The 16,814-nt window shown below is 35.0% G+C and overlaps 1 non-coding gene across 1 annotated transcript; it reads left to right on the top strand.

The window, feature by feature from the left end:
• Positions 1–11,582: 11,582 nt before the first annotated feature.
• TRNAH-GUG (transfer RNA histidin (anticodon GUG)) lies at positions 11,583–11,654 on the top strand. The gene has a single exon. It is a non-coding gene; the product is annotated as a tRNA-His (tRNA).
• Positions 11,655–16,814: the final 5,160 nt, after the last annotated feature.

Raw genomic sequence — 16,814 nt, forward strand, 5'->3', positions numbered from 1 at the left:
TCATTCACTAAATCATAAATATTATGAATGGACTCATCACACACAAAGCCTGGTGGTGTGACAAAGTACAAAGAGCCCAGTCCTGTCCAACTTTCGAACCAGAACAAAGCAGAACCCATCTTAGGTTGCCAAAGGATCTGATGTTAAATAATGTCTCTACACTCAAGCATTTTCCTCCAAATGTGTGACCCATACCTCCATGGTACAATCATAAGATTGAGCTTTTTACAATATTTTTGGCTCATAAATGAGCTCCACAAACTAGGTTTAGTTATGAAGTTCCACCACAATTTACAAAATAAAGTTGTGGACATATCATGCAGTGATCTAAAGCCTACACCACCCTCTTCACATGGTAGGCACAGTGTATTCCAAGATGCCCAATGTCTGCTCGCAACACCAACTGAATTGCACCAGAAAAACTGAACAAAAATCTTGTGAGGCTTATTGATCACATATGCTGGAGGATTGACTGCAGAGAGCAGGTGAATAGGCATACTCTGGAGTACATGTGGTATAAGAACTTCCCTTCCTCCTATAGATAATAGTTTCCCTTTCTAAGTCTGCAACTTATCCATCACCTTTGTTATGAGTCCTTGTAGTAATCCATCTTCCTTCTAAGATTAAAAATTGGGCACCCAAGGTAGGTAAATGGAAACTCTCGCTTAGGAATCCCTGTTATCCTTTGGATCTTATCGACTACTTGTGCACCGGCAAAATGGTGCAAATATACTGCTGATTTGCTCCTGTTAATAAGCTGTCCAGAAGCAGCTTCATATGTTGTTAACACTTCCATTATAAGCTGCAGTGAGGTTGCATCTGAGGATGAAAATATTATAGTATCATCCGCGTATGCTAGATGATTAATATTGGGGCTCCACTTGGGCAATCCAAAATCACATAAATAGAGATTCCTGTGCAAAACATTCAATCCTCTAGACATTGCTTCAGCTGCCAGTATAAACAAAGTAGGTGATAGTGGATCACCCTGCTTTACACCTCTTGTTGATTTGAAGAAGCCATGAGGCTTCCCATTGAGGAGAATAGAATACCAGTTATTTGATACAATCCCATATACCAAGCATATGAACCTTTCTCCAAATCCCATATTCCTCAATACCTTAGTCAAGAATAGTCAAGACAGTCGATCATATGCCTTTGTCATGTCCAATTTAATCACCACATTTGGACCTGCCTTTGTTCTCAAATGAATATCTGTGATGATCTCTTGTGTTAGTAGGACATTTTCCACTATGTTCCTTCTTTTTACAAAGCCAACCTGCTCATCTGAGATTAGATTAGGCAGCATTCCTACCAATATTTCATGTATTACTCTTGAAAATACCTTATTTATGAAGTTACTTAGGCTAATAGGTGCATATCAGAATATGTTTCAACTTCCTTCTTTTTTGGCAGCAATACCAGATTTGTATGTGTTATGTACATGGGTAGATCATTTCCATTGAAGAATTCCTTTACCATATCTACAATATCATCACCAACTATATCCCAACATGATTGAAAAAATCACCATGTAAATCCATCTGGTCCCCCAAAACTTCTCCATTCAATCCAAAAGCTGCATATTTGACTTCCTTCTTTGTTGGCTGCTGTACTAGTTCCAGATTCTGATCATTGTCTACCATTGCATGTACATGATCCAAGATTCCAAATGAAGTAGGAACTGATTCTTCAGTGAATTGAGCTTGATAGAACCTTATTGCCTCATCTGCCATGTCAGCATTGTCTGCTACCCAAACACCAGCATCATTTTGCACCCTTCTCAATTGTAACCTTTTTCTTCGACCACTAACCCGTGCATGAAATATTTTTGTATTCCTGTCTCCATCTTGAAACCAATTCATACCAGACTTTTGCTTCCAAAACTCTTCTTCTAGAGCTAAGTATCTGATCAACTCAGCTTGAATCTTCTGCAACCTTTCCCTATTTTGAGATGCTGGATTCCTTTCAAACTCTGCTTCATGAACTAACACCACCTCTTCTAAGCTTGCAATTTTCTGAAAAATATCACCATAAGTTACCCTGCTCCATGATGTTAAAGCCTTCTTCAACCTTTTCAACTTGTGATTAAATATGAAGAATGGATCCCCAGCAAAATCTGCTTTCCAATTCTCTTTAACCACCTCCTTGAATGTATGATGTTTTGTCCATAAATTAAGAAACTTAAATGCCTTCTTTATTGGAACAACATCAGCATCATATGTTAATACCGTAGGGCTATGATCAGACCCTGATTTACAAAGGTGAGTTACCTCAAGTCCATGAAGTAGCTTCTGAAATTCTAAGTTGGCCAAGCATCGATCTAATCTTTTAAAAATATAATCCTCTTCTGCTATCCCATTCCACCAAGTAAATATACTCCCTTTGAAGCCTAAATCACTGAGGTTACAAGTGTTTATGCAGTGTCAAAATCATTAACCTCATTAATTGAAACAGGAAAACTACCAAACTTCTCCTCTTCATCCCAAATTACATTGAAGTCACCCCCATGAGCCAATGAAGTGACCAAATAATACATGTTATCCCATAATTCAATACGTTCAATGGCCTCACATTTAGCATAAACAAACGTAACAATGAATGAGACTTGAGTGTCCATATTTGTTAGCTTCAAAGTCATCTGTTGCTCCATGTTTATCATTACATCTACCCCATGATCTTCTTCCATAAACACCCATATCTTATTTGATATATTAGCAAAAGCTTGCATCATTCCAATTTTTCTTCGATATCTTTCTAGCTTCCTTACTTTCTGCATTGGTTCCATGATCCCAACGAAATGAAAGTGTTGCTGCCTATTCATAATGATAAGCCTCTCGAAGGCATGGGTCTTTGACAGTTTTTTTTTCTTTTTCTTTTTCTTTTTACTTGAATTTTCAATGAGTTGCCCCAATTTGTACTCTGAGAGCATGGACTTTTCTTTTCATTTTTTTCATTGTTTTTTTATTTTGTTTTACTTTTGACTCTAAACTTGATTCCAAAAGAGGGTGGTCAAAGAAAATAACACATGATCAAAAGGGGTAACAAAGGGTATAAAGTGTTTGGGTGGCAGAAAAAGGGTCTCCCAGCCTCGAGAACGCCAAACATAGTATCCTTTCGTGATCACAACATTGATGAATATGTCTTCCTTCTTGGTGTGTCGTGGTCAAAAGACACTTTCCATCTATTAATGTCAAAATTTTCACCAAACTTCAATTAATTCTTCCTCAAATCCGATCTTCACAATGATTTGAAGGTAAAGATCATTAACCTCCATGGGTATGATTATTCTAGTTCCATATGAATTTTGCTCAAGCTTAATTCCAAAGTGTTTTCGATTCTTTATTCATCCTCAAAAATGTCTTGTTCTCAGTTATCCAATTCAAGACTAAATCAGTTTTCTAAGATCTGGCCAAAAACTCTGCATGCATGTCATGTCACTAGAACTAGCAGAAAAAGAATTAAGCACACAATGACATAAAAGGACAAACTGTATTTCATTGAGTAAAGGATGGAAAGGTTTAACAACAAGACAAATAACCTAAAATCCGAGTTACGACCCTAAAATAACCCGGATAATAAAAATAGCAACAGAACAGACAGACAAGACTCACACAAACAAAATAGAGGGATAGAAGGGTTTGACTCAATAAAACAAATAAAATATGGATCACAACCCTGAAATAACCCAGATAATAGAAAAAAATATCAAAACAAACTACCAAGATTCCTTCCTAGTGATGAGGGAATGACTTTTCAATTGCTAAGCCTCACATTTAGCCACAAAATTGCTCATCAGAATCACCAGAGCCTTCTCCATTGTCCATATCATTAACTTCAATCAGCAAGTTCCCGAGAGGATACTCATGTTCTATGTCACCACGTATCATCCCCACAAAGTGTGCATCACCATGTGCAGGTAAAAGATTCAGTGCGATATTCTATCACTATCTTGGATCACAATCAGTTTTTCCTGGATCATCCTTTCAATTTCTCTTTTCAAATCCTGACAGCTTTCAATATTGTGCCCCTAGGCATTAGAATGGTATTCACACTTATTAGAAGGGTCAAAACTTCTTGCACGTGGGTCCACATGATTTGGAGGAATATGTGCAATCATGTCATAATGCTTTAACTTCTCAAACAGGCTTGCATAAGACTCTCCTATTGGTGTAAAATTATCTTTCAACATTTGTTCCCCTCTATACCCCTGGCTTGGATGTGGGTTATAGGGCACTTGAAAATTTTGTGGAGGATGGTGGAGATTTTGCGGTGCTGGTGCTCGCCTTCTGGGGTGTCTTGGTGGCTGGACCACATACTGAGGTGAAGCAACAAAGTATTGTGGGTTATGGGGTGGGTAGTAGTGCTCAGGGGAATCATCGAAAACCAGAAGAGGCTAGTCATACCTTCGAGATATTCTCCTGGGACCTCTTCTCGAACCTGTTGTCATCATGGTTTCTTCACCCTTCTCATTCATGTCACTCAAATTAACAGAATCAATCTGGACAGCCTGAGTTGCGGCTTTGAGAACTGCTTGACTTGTAATTCTTCCTGTCTTAAGGTCATTCTCAACCATTTTCCCAATTTTGATTGCTTCCGAGAAGGATTTGCCAACTGCGGACATCATGTTTTGAAAATAATCTGGCTCTTGAGCTTGAAAGAAGATAGTGATTAGATCGTGGTCATCCATGTGTTTCTTAACTCTAGCTGTTTGCTCTCTCCATTTAATGGCATATTCCCTGAAGCTTTCAGTCGGTTTTTTCTTCAGGTTGGAAAGGGAATTGTGGTCTGGGGCGATGTTGATGTTGTACTGGAATTTTCTGACAAAGGTCCGGGCCATGTCATCCCAGACATGCCAGTGAGAGGTGTCTTGATCAATAAACCATTCAGAGGCTACCCCTGTCAGGCTTTACCCAAAATAAGCCATTAGCAATTCTTCATTTCTTCCCGCACCTCTTAGCTGATTGCAATACCTTTTCAAGTGAGCTATGGGGTCTCCGTGCCCATCATACTTTTCAAATTTGGGGATCTTGAAACCAAGTGGCAAACGAACATCAGGGAACATACATAGATCCTTGAAGGCAATACTCTTCTGACCTGCCAACCCTTGCATGTTTTTCAACTGTTGTTCTAAGCTTTTCATTTTTTTGGGTCATTTCTTCATGTGCCATCTTTCGGACAGGCTTCTCAATCTTTGCCGGAAGATCAAATAGGTACGAATGGTACTCAGGAGAGTGGTATTGTTCTTGCTGGGTAGCAAATTGTGACTCATGACTTCTCTTTTGTACCACTGTCGGCTGTGGGATGGTAAAGACTGGCATAATAGTAGTGGTTGTCTGATTGGTTGTCAATGGCACACTTTGGGAGCGTGCAACATAAGTTTCAGCTGTAGTCATACAGTTGGGATAAAGACTGAAGCCAGGTGGATAGGATTGATCATGCAATGAGACCGGAATGGTAGTAGTCGAAATGTATGTAAACTCTAGGAAACCATGAATAGAAAAATGTGGTCCTTGGCTATTGGCCCATGCTTGGCATATTTCAATCATTTGCTACCTTAGTACGCTATTTTCCTCAACCACAATAGACTCTTGTTGAACCCTCTGCCCTGAGCCTCTTGAGCACTCGTAACAATTTCGATGTTAATTGTCATTTTTCCTTGGATCTTGTGTTGTCGGCTTACCACAAACCGACCACCTCAACCTTTCTTTACAATTCAAAATAAGAGACACGTTAGAATGGACTCGGTCGGTCCTTATTATTATCATCATTATTTTTTTAATATTATTTTTAACACTTTTTTTTAAATGGTCGATCGAACCTGATGTGGGTTACCTACGTATCATGTGAGAACATGAATCAGATCTTGCGTAGTTCGGGAAGATTGGGAATGGAGCAAGTAAACTAACTCCTTTTTTTCTTACTTTTTTATGACACTCAGACCATGAAAGCGTTAGAAAAAGAATATATATATTTTGCATTTCAATTATTTATTTATTGAAATTTTAGAAAGAAAGGCTTTTAAAGAGGAAAGAAAATATTTTTGCCATTTTTGGTTTTGATTTGTTTTTTTTAAATTTTCGAAAGAAAAACTTCTATAGAAGAAAGAAAATATTTTTTTGAATTTTTGATTTCGATGTTTTTTTGAATTTTTGGATAAAAGACTTCTAAAAATGGTAGAAAATATTTTTTGGATTTTGTTTTGATTTGGTTTTTCTTTTTTCAAATGAAAAACTTCTACAAATAAAATATTTTTGGGTTTAAAAAAAAATTATATTTGGAATTTTCTAAGGAAAGACTTCTAATGAAGGAATTAAAGGAGAATATTTTTGGATTTTTGAAAATTGGGGGTCGGAACCGATAGAGTTTCCCTACATATCTCACATCCAGTGAGAATCAGACCCGCGTAGTTCGGTTAGTTTTGACGGAACAGAGGAAACACGACCTTTGAAAATATTGGCTTATTTTCTTTCTCTTTTTTTTTTCTTCAAAATTTCGACAGAGTTTCGGATTTCAAAGACCTACCTCACACTCTTGGTTTTTTTTTTCCTCTTGATTTTCTTTCCCTATTCTAGAAGCCGGTAAACATACAAGCCGAAGCAAATAAATGCACAAGTAGCACGTAAAATGCATGAGAGTGGTCTTTTGATTTTTGGGTACACTTGTCCTAGACGAACCCAACCCTTGCGTTGAGTCCCCAAAGTCAAATGCACGTGATGCAAACAAATGTTCCTACTAGGGATCCAGCATGAGGCTATGTTATTCTAAGTTTAAATCCTAGGTGTATTGTTCTAGACCTGACTTACCCGAGCGGACAACTCGAGCCGAGGGGGGCAGCATACCGGGAATACAGAAGCTTCACCGGCTTTGCAACTTATCCGATCCTCGTTCTAAAATTAGGATATGACTCAAACAAAAAAGAAGTCACGCGAAGCGCACACTTCCCAGAAGATTTAGAAGACTTAGAGAGAAGAAGGGTTTTCGTAATAGTTTATATACAGTTCACACAATATCAAAGCGGTAAAAAGCGGCATTTAGCACATTAGGCTTAAACACGTAAAAAACAGATAATAAACAAAATCCAAGTATAACATTTATTCTAAACTCGAATTTTGAACCCTGAACTAGAGATTTTGGGTTCGTGTCCCCAGCAGAGTCGCCAGAGCTGTCACACCTCCTTTTTCCCGAGGATAAGGAGTTTTTCCAATTGAAATAAAATTATTTTAAATGAGATTATTTATTTATTTCAGAGTCGCCACTTGGAATAATTTGTGATGTTCCAAGTCACTGGTTTATTTTAAAATCCCAAATCGAGGAAATTTGACTCTATTTTTGGTCCACAAATACAGAAGATTGGGTAAGGAATTCTGTTAACCCGGGAGAAGGTGTGAGGCACTCTCGAGTTCCGCGGTTCTAGCATGGTCACTCAACTATTAATAATTGGCTTAATTATCTGATTTATTACATATTTGAAACCTATTGCGTATTTTTTTTAAATCTTTTAACCGCTTTTAGTATTTATGGAATTTGTTTAAACAAGTCGCGATATCGCGCATTCGTTTGTTTTTGTACACATTGCGAATTGCACCACGTGAAACGCACCCCTTATTTACAACATGCTAATTTTTATTATTATTTGAAGTTCTGGTCGAGTCACGTGAAACACACTCGAATTGGGATTTATGTATCGTGACCATGTCACGGGAACCATACTCATAGTCACGATGATATTGTTAATCGCACCTAAAGCAAGATACGATGATTCATGCTACGACGATTCATAAGATTATTTGCTAAAGTAGTGATTATTGTTATTGGGCTTACGGTGGATCATCGGCCCATAAATATCATAAACTAAGTTTTGATTGTCCAATTAAGAGAAACATCTGGATAAGAACAAACTAAACAGAAGGAACCAAAATGCCAAAATCAACAAGAAGTAAAAGCTCACAAATATCACATGAATACTGTTCAAAACATACGCCATTTTTACTGTCTTTAATGGGTTAGAGCTCCAATTCTAAAATCATTTTTTAGCATGTTAAACCACGATACATAAATATTATTAGAAGCAGCAATTAGAAAAGCTAATCATGAAACCATAGGAGAATTTCATCCATACACATAAGACTTCAAAGCCATTCATTAATTAGAAATAAGGTAAGTTAAAACTAGACCTCTCACTGTAGCAAATTTTTTTGAGAATTGAATAATGGAGCACCCAAAGTAAATAACGGTACAACAAATGCTCTGTTCCAAATGAACGTGCAACATTAAGCTCCGATCAAAAATTATCCCAAAATTGAACCGTGACCGAAGTTCGAACAGAAAACTCGTCGCCGACGACCTTGAGCACAGAGCTTCACGGGATTAATGGAGGATTTTGGAGCTGTTTTCTCGGCAAAAAATGGCAGCGATTTGAGCTGCTGTTTGTGAACATTTTGGGACTATTTTGTCAGTATTTTGGGGAGCTGTTTTCAGCGTTTCTGGGGCTGGTTTGGGGTGGGTTGAAGCTGATTTGGGTATTTTTTGAATTGGGGAATAGAGGTTAGGGATGAAGAAGAAGAAGAAGAGCTCCGGTGGCTAGCCTTTTTGCTGCGTTTTTAGGCTCTCCTCTCTTTTGTTTGTTCCCCGTCACTCTCTTCTGTGTGTGGGCGGAAGATATATATATATATATATATATGAGTATGTATGGGCACGTGAGTTTTGAGGGAGTGTATTGAGTTTGTTACAAAAGATAAGGAAGAAGCTTGCCACATCAAAATGACTTATTGACTCTTACTTTAATTAATATTTTTTTATGAGAGTGTAAAAAATAAAAATACTAGTTAAATATTTTAAAATCAAGAACATATAATTTTTTTTTGTGATTTTTAATTTTCTTAAATAAAACCTATTAAAAATGAAATAAAGGTTAAAATATATAGATTAAACTTAAAATTATTTACATACTAAAAAGTGTTAAAAAATTTCAAGTATGGTAAAAAATTAGGTGCTCAGAGACACCAATGCTAATGGGTCAGATCAACCGCTCTATACACATGGCATATAAATATCGTATAATTTTCAGCCTCCCAGATTTGTTAAATAAAAGTTGCTTAATTTTCCAGTTTTTGCAAAATAGAAAAACACGTCCAAATTTTGTTTCATTTTCTAGTGGCCTTGTCTAAAATAGGTTTCCGTTAAAAGAAAACCTTTAACCTAATTTTATCTTAAAAATTACTATGAGGAGACATCAATCTAACGTTTTATCTAAAGCGAGACACTCTAACAGGAAGAAGATTTGTTGTCATTTGATGATCCCCGTAATACTATAATTGGGTAAAATTAGTCGGTCGGATGAAACTAATTGTATTCGCTACCCAAAAAGTATATTAAATATGTATATTTTTTGTACATAATACATATATATAATATTTTATTAGTTATTATTTTTGGGACCGGCTAAAAATATGCATTTATCGCCATAATTCTTGCCACTGCTCAGTTCTCTCACCAAGCCTTGCATTGTAAATTTATCAATATTTCGTTACTATACAATATTTGAAACTTATTTATTAAAATTGTCTTGATCAATTAGATCAGGAAAATAATACTTTGCATCAAAAGTATGGGCCTAAATGGCTACAACATGCAAAAGATTAGAGGATGGGCCACGACGGTAAATGGATCACCATGCAAACAGCAAATATTGGGCCAATTTGGGATTTCATGATTGGGGCCTAATTTAGGCTTTAAGCTATAAATTGCACACGGCGCCCTATTTGATCGCCCCCATTTAATCTATACCCATATTTTTAAAATTCTTTAACCTATACCCTAATTTTGACAACTTCAGACGCCTCCTCTTCTTCCTCCTATTTTTTTCCTTTTCTTCTTTTCTCTCTCTCAAACACATGAGACTTTGTATAAGTATTATTGATTGGATCCGTAAAGCTTTTATTAAATCTTATCAACTAACATATTTTATGTTGAAGGACGAGAAAATAAAACTCCACAAGCTGATTAAAGTAGGTGTGATTTATGTCTTTTCCTGATCCGTCCTTCTTAAACATACAACAGCAACTGACTACTACATGTCATCTCTCCCAAGTTACCTTCCACAAGAATGACACATGCATGCGAAATTTATTATACACAATAGTTGCTCTCGCTATCTCTTGGAATTAGCTTACCCCTTGCTTTATGATATCATCCGCAGGAAAAACGAGAGAAAATGGCTGCAGAACTGAAAAATAAAAAATAGAAAAAATAATTTCAGAACATTATCAAAAAAATCAGTTAAAACTTCAACATAATTTGACTTAAGTTATATTTTAAAGCCATCTAACTTCAAAGAAAGGCAGAACATAATTTCAGCTCTAAGACTACTAAAGTTTAGCAAATATAAAACAAAAACTTCAGCTCCTAGAATGCTGAAGTTCAGCAAATACAAAACAAAACTTCAGCTCCTAGAATGTTGAAGTTCAGCAATTACAAAACAAAAGTTCAGCTCCTAGAATGCTGAAGTTCAGCAATTACAAAACAAAACTTCAGCCAAAACATGTTGTAATTTTATTGAACTGAAGTTTGCCATTTCACTATGAACTGAAATTTGCGTGATTGCCTTCCCAAGTCAAGCCAAACTTCAGGCAAAAATATCTGAAGTTTTGCTTTGATAAAGCTACACTTCAGGCAAAATATTCTGAAGTTCAAACTTTAGACATAAATTTTTGCTACTGAGGGCCCGTATGTCTGAAGTTCCCCGAAAAGTGGGTACGCTTGCAATTTTTTTTGCAAAGCGGGTATAAGTTAAAATGTGACCCAAAAACTGGGTATAGATACAAATCCCCCTGCTTTAAGGCCGGAGTACACAAACAGTCATTCTTAGGGCTGCTATTTAAGACAATTCAGAAAACTTTTGCTTCGAAAAATTAAACTTTAAAACTAAAATTCAGGACGTATTGACTAATTCCTAAATATCAACTCTATAGAATGACTAAGGCTTTGAGCACTAGGTAAACATTGGGAGCTTAGAACTACAAAGTTTTCTTGGTGTATATATCTAGAGAAAATTTGGAGTCAGTGGAAAAAAAATTAAATCAGGCGTGAAACAATCGAACCAAAAGCTCACAGCACAAGGAATACTAATTAATTAGACGCTATGCTCGAAAAAGAAAACTTAAATAAGTTAAAGAGATTATATATGTCACATTTATTCTTTAATCCCTTTTAACTCTTGAATAAGTTATACTCAACGTAATTTAATTCGACATGTTTTGTTATGATGATTTTTTGATTGTTCTAATTCATATGTTTTGCCTCTTTGAGGTCTAATAACTGAGAAGCTCATATATCATTGTTATACTTGGACCTTGATGTCTCTTTCTAAATCTTAAAGGAAAAGAGAAGGAAAAATCTTTCTTCCTTAACATGCCTTGCAATTGTGTTTGCAAATATTAGTCAAATAAATTCTTTAGTTAGCTTCCAGTTCCAATAATGTTGGACTTCTCATAATCATCTAAGCTAGTTTTAATTTGTTACCTTTAGGTACTTCATATTAGAACTAATTATTTAAAACACTAGGACAACGTAATACAAAAGTGGCTGTAGTTTAGTGGTGAGAATTCCACGTTGTGGTCGTGGAGACCTGGGCTCGAATCCCAGCAGCCACAAAAAGTATTTTTTGTGATTTAATTTGTAGGTGGGTTTCATGTTAATGCGCCATGAGTTTTGAGACACATTAATCAACGCACTCTTTTTTCTCTATGTATGTATAATCTTGCGTATGTGAATTAGGTCCACGTTTTAACAGAACGTTCAACCCAACATTCAGCTCATTCAACTTAATCTAGATCAGCACAAGATGGTGTTGTTATGTTTGCATGCTGGGTTACAATTGGAAAAGAAGTTGGCAAGTATTGGAGTGATGGCTATGGATAGCTGTGGTCATTTGCTAAGCCTTTGGCACCCCAATTCAATTTGTTGGAAAAGCCATTACTGCCAGTAATTCGTGAAGCTTTGGAAAAAGCTATAAAAAATGGATGGTCAAAGGTGCATATTCTATCAGATGCAAAAAATGTAGTGGATATGATAACAAAAAGGATGGTGGTCTCATGGGAGATAGAGACTACTTGTGAAGATATCTGGAAGATAATTAATTCCGTTGAAGATATAAATATTACATATATTCGTAGATCTTGGAAAGTATTAGCGTATAATTTAGCCAAATTTTCTATCTCGCTATTACATAAAATTACTTGAATTTCTACTTTTCCTAGTTGGATTGTAAACGATGTCGCTATATCATTTGTCTCTTTGAGAGCTATTATTATCTAATATATAGTAAAGTTGTTGCTGGAAAAAAAAAACTTATTTTTATCCTTGTGCATCCGTATATTCTGCGTCTAGTCATACAAATTGTTCCAGACAAGTGCTTGTGGCATCCAAATAAATTTTGAAAGAAAAATTTTCTGACAAATTTACTCCAATAACTTTTCTAAAGAGTTAATCCAAAAAAAAAAAGGATTTCTTTCTGAGGCCAATATACTTGCAATAGTATAAACAATTATTCTTCATTGTCACTTTCATATTCAAATTAACAATTCAGACTCAGAGATCCGCCAAGGATTCTTCTTTTTTCACAACCGTCGCAGTTATATTTTCTTAATTATTACGCGGCGTTTAGCAAAAGATCGGCACACAAGCGTAGCCTTTTCTTTGGCTTTTTGACTACAATACTGCTTTTGGTTTTCAGTAGCTTTATATAACAAGGAAAAAAAGATTTGATTCTCTTGTCGAGTGGTTAATATTGACTTCTTAAATGCTGACTAAGGCATATGCCATAATTATGCTTGTCGCCTGTCGGACAGAATTCACGGTTTCACCTACGACAATGTGCAAATTTTTTGAGAATTTATTTTCGAGTTTAACTTATATATCCCAGACAGTTTAAATAAATTTTTTTGCTCAGATCATCCAAAAGTTTTATTAGCTTGAAAATAAAGCGAATTAACTGCAATAAACATGTTTGCATTGTCAAGTAATATATGTTAATATGTTATAGCAAGTCAATTACCTTATGCTAGGTGATGAAGTCACACTTATCGGTTATCACAAGTGATTAAATGTGATTATCTCTTATGTGATGTGATATGTAAACGTTTTTCTATGTTGCTAAAAGTTAAACTACACTTATTTTTTAAGACACTTTATCTTTTAGATAGAAAAAGCAATAATTTTAATCGAGAGTTCATTACAGCTGTGATAAGTAAACTCATGGTAATACATAAAACAGCTTTGACAAATTTTGTCACCTTTCGGTGTATGTGTTTTGTGCTTTAATCCACTAATATTTTGTACTTTATATGTAGTTATGTACCACGCTCGGTGCTTTAGCCTTTAATTCTGGATTAGTAAAATTAGGAGATAATGCAAAATCCACGCGGCACTCTCTCTTAAGTAGGAGAGAAAACTCTAAGAAGTTGGTGAACTTGTATCAGAATTTTGGGTAGTCCTTATACTAGTGCTGCCCATTGGAATTATAATTACTTATTTTATTTGATCTAGTATCATTAAGATCAGTCTAAAAGATATTGAGTACTAGATTGCAAGATATACTAGTTCTTTTACCATGTTCTGTCCATCATATATTCATTCCCTTTGGACTTTTTACTTTTCACCAACCAGAGAGATTTAATGTTTTTGTTTTATGTTTTAGCATGATAAAAGAGACACCACTACCAAAAAGAGAAAAGGGAAGGAAAGAAACGTACTACTTGGATGTACTTTGAACTCTTGAATTGAATTCTTTCAATTCAAAAGGTTTCTTTTTCATGGCTGCTGCAGGAAATGTACTAGAACTAACCTAGTAAATCTTAAAACAATTAATTAGTGCAGTGTAACTAGACATGCATTAGTGCATATAAATTCTTCTTACCCCACACCTCGCTCTAAAAAGAATTCTTTCGAGGTCCGAGACAATGGTGGCCTATATAAAATTTGGAAACGTTAGATTCCATCAACCCCATCTTGTATATTATCTCAGATATGTAAAAAGATAGTGTTATATAGTATTCTGTCCTTTGAATTTACCCCGAGACACAACTATTTCGTTATTATAATGACAAAAGAATGTCCATGCATGAACTCAAAAGGTAATTGCAGGTTAAATTGCACTGCTGATGATTCAGTAAGAGGCGAAACCAGGATTTAGAGTTTATGGGTTCAGGATTCTAGTCATTTTAAGTTACTGGGTTCTAATTTAATAATTTGTATATATTCAATGGATTTTGTAGGACAAATACATAGTTTAAACCTAAGTAACTGGGTTCGACCAAACCCATGGCCATATTCGAAAGGCTAGCTCCCACTACTAAAAAATGTAAAATTTCCAACCATCAAATCCGTTGGAAAGCTATTATTTCTGACGGATTAAGTGTGGTCGAAAAATTTATGGTCGTAAAATATTTGTGACTGAAACGGTCGGAAATTTTCAACCGTTTCGGTCGCAACTGGTAAAAGTAAAGTTGACTGAATAAAATCAAAAGTTTCGAACCGTTTTGGTCGGTACTTTTGCGATCGATTCTGTCACACAATTAAAAATATTTATTAATTAAATAATTACTCTTCCAACCGAATTGGCAGGTACTTTAATAATTAATTAAAATTAAAATTAAATTTTTTGATCGTATCGATCGAAAATAATAAAATTAATTAAATAATAAATAAATGTTCCAACCACTTCGGACGCAAAACTAGAAATTTCCTGTTAAAGTTTCTGATCAAAGTGGTCAGAAATCAGTCGCAAATACTGTATTTTAAGCTAACCCCCCTGCCAAATCAAACAACCAATATCATTCAACTAATATCACAAATACTCAATCAATTGAGTCAAAAACATCAAATATCAAACTACTTTAAACATAACAAAATCATTTAACATGTGTAAATTCTATAAAACCACATCATAGTTTTAAAGTTTCAACCAAAATAACATTAAGTCTAAAACACATTAAGCAAATAACATTCATATGTAACCTTAGTCTTATATTAACCCAATCACAAACAAAGTCGAAACCAATCAAGTCTAATCATATTACACACTCCAAATTACTACTGATCCCCATCGATTTCAGTCTTCTCATTGCTAGCATTGTACGTTGGTTTTTATATTTTTCCATGAATGTCCGCATCTTACTTATTGTTTCTTGAGCATTGTTCTATTGCTGCGATAATTCATTGATTTGCGTCCACATAGTCTAAATTTCTCCGGGTGAAGCAGAAGCACCACTAAATAATACGACCGAACGACTGGATGACGGCTGCACTCCAAGTCCGTAGATTCTACCTTTATTTATTTTCATGAGAAATAAAAAAAATATAGTTAAATAAGCAAGAGAAGAAACATACAACTTATACAAAATAATATTAAAACGAATATTACTAAAAAAAACTACATACCTTTGTTTACTCCATCGGCTGTCTATGTCCATATCGAAGTCATATTTTTGGGTGTCGGTTGGGAATTAGGCTAAGTTTGTTGCCATTCCTCCATTTTTCTTTGATACCCTTCCTAAAATATAGATGATAAATATTGTATAAACGAACTAATCTTAACCAATATTAAAGGTAGTCTTGAATTTAGAATCTTACATATGTATGTAATGCACGCGGTTCGACCCATCCTTCTCTTGTACCATCCTTCTTCTCCTTCTTATGTGTCTCCTCAACGACAGTAGCATGAGACACATTTCCCCATGCGCCTTTCCCGTAAAAATTAAAAATATGAGTTTATTACTTGAATCTCATATAAGTAAAGCTAAGTAAAATTTTATAAATAAATTACCAGTCTCAATCGATGGGCCGCAAAACTAATTGAACCTCCAGTGTGCAACGAGCCACCCTTACTGGAGGCTCTGTTTGCCTTCCCTTTTTCTCTCTTCTACTTCCATTTATCGGTGTTTCACTTTTCCAATAGTTGAAGTCAGACATCTTGACACAACTATTCGGGCATGCTGCCACCTTTCCGAGCAACAAAATGAGTATCTTTAATCCTTTTCTGAGCTCTCTTCTTGAAATTAGCATTTATTTGAATTTCATGCTGAGACTGCCATATACACTTAGTCTGTAATTAAAATAAAAGTTAGACGAACATAATAAATATTATATAAATTATATTTATTAGTATCTTAAATTGAAGTCACATATTCACTCTGATCTGGTATGGTATCTCTCTCTAGGAATTCCACGACTCATAATAAATGGCTTCATAGATTCCACAACCATATGTGTGCTTGATATCCACCTAATCATTTTCACATTTGTATGTGAGTTAAGTCAAAATAATACTACTATTATTTAGCTAGAGCATTGAATACCAAATATAATTAACCAATTTTTTTTTTACTATTTAAAAAAGTTCTTTAAAGATCTAGAATATTTTCAAATATAATTAGCAATTCTAAAAAATTTTCAAATATAATTCAATTAAGGATCTAGAAAAATTAAAGAACTAGGTGAATGAACTAAATTGTGGCTCTTAAATTACATTGCTTGTTACTAATGGAAAACACAACATTAGACATTATTGTGTCATGTCTTCGATTTTAAGTAAAGTTCTTACATCTACACGAGTTATTCATCTCATTTCTTAACATTTTTCTTTTCCTTTGAGATTTCTTCTATTCACAGTAAGTTTTTTTTAAACTAGAAACAATGAAGAATTCAATAAACAACTCAATTATCTCATTAATTATGCTATGCACATATCTTGTTCCTAAAAGAAATGTAAAAACTTCACAAAGTTTTTAGTAAAACTATCCCCAAATTGGTAT

This window comes from Nicotiana tabacum, chromosome 9 (genome assembly GCF_000715075.1).
Source record: "Nicotiana tabacum cultivar K326 chromosome 9, ASM71507v2, whole genome shotgun sequence".
In the NCBI taxonomy this organism is placed as follows: Eukaryota; Viridiplantae; Streptophyta; class Magnoliopsida; order Solanales; family Solanaceae; genus Nicotiana; species Nicotiana tabacum.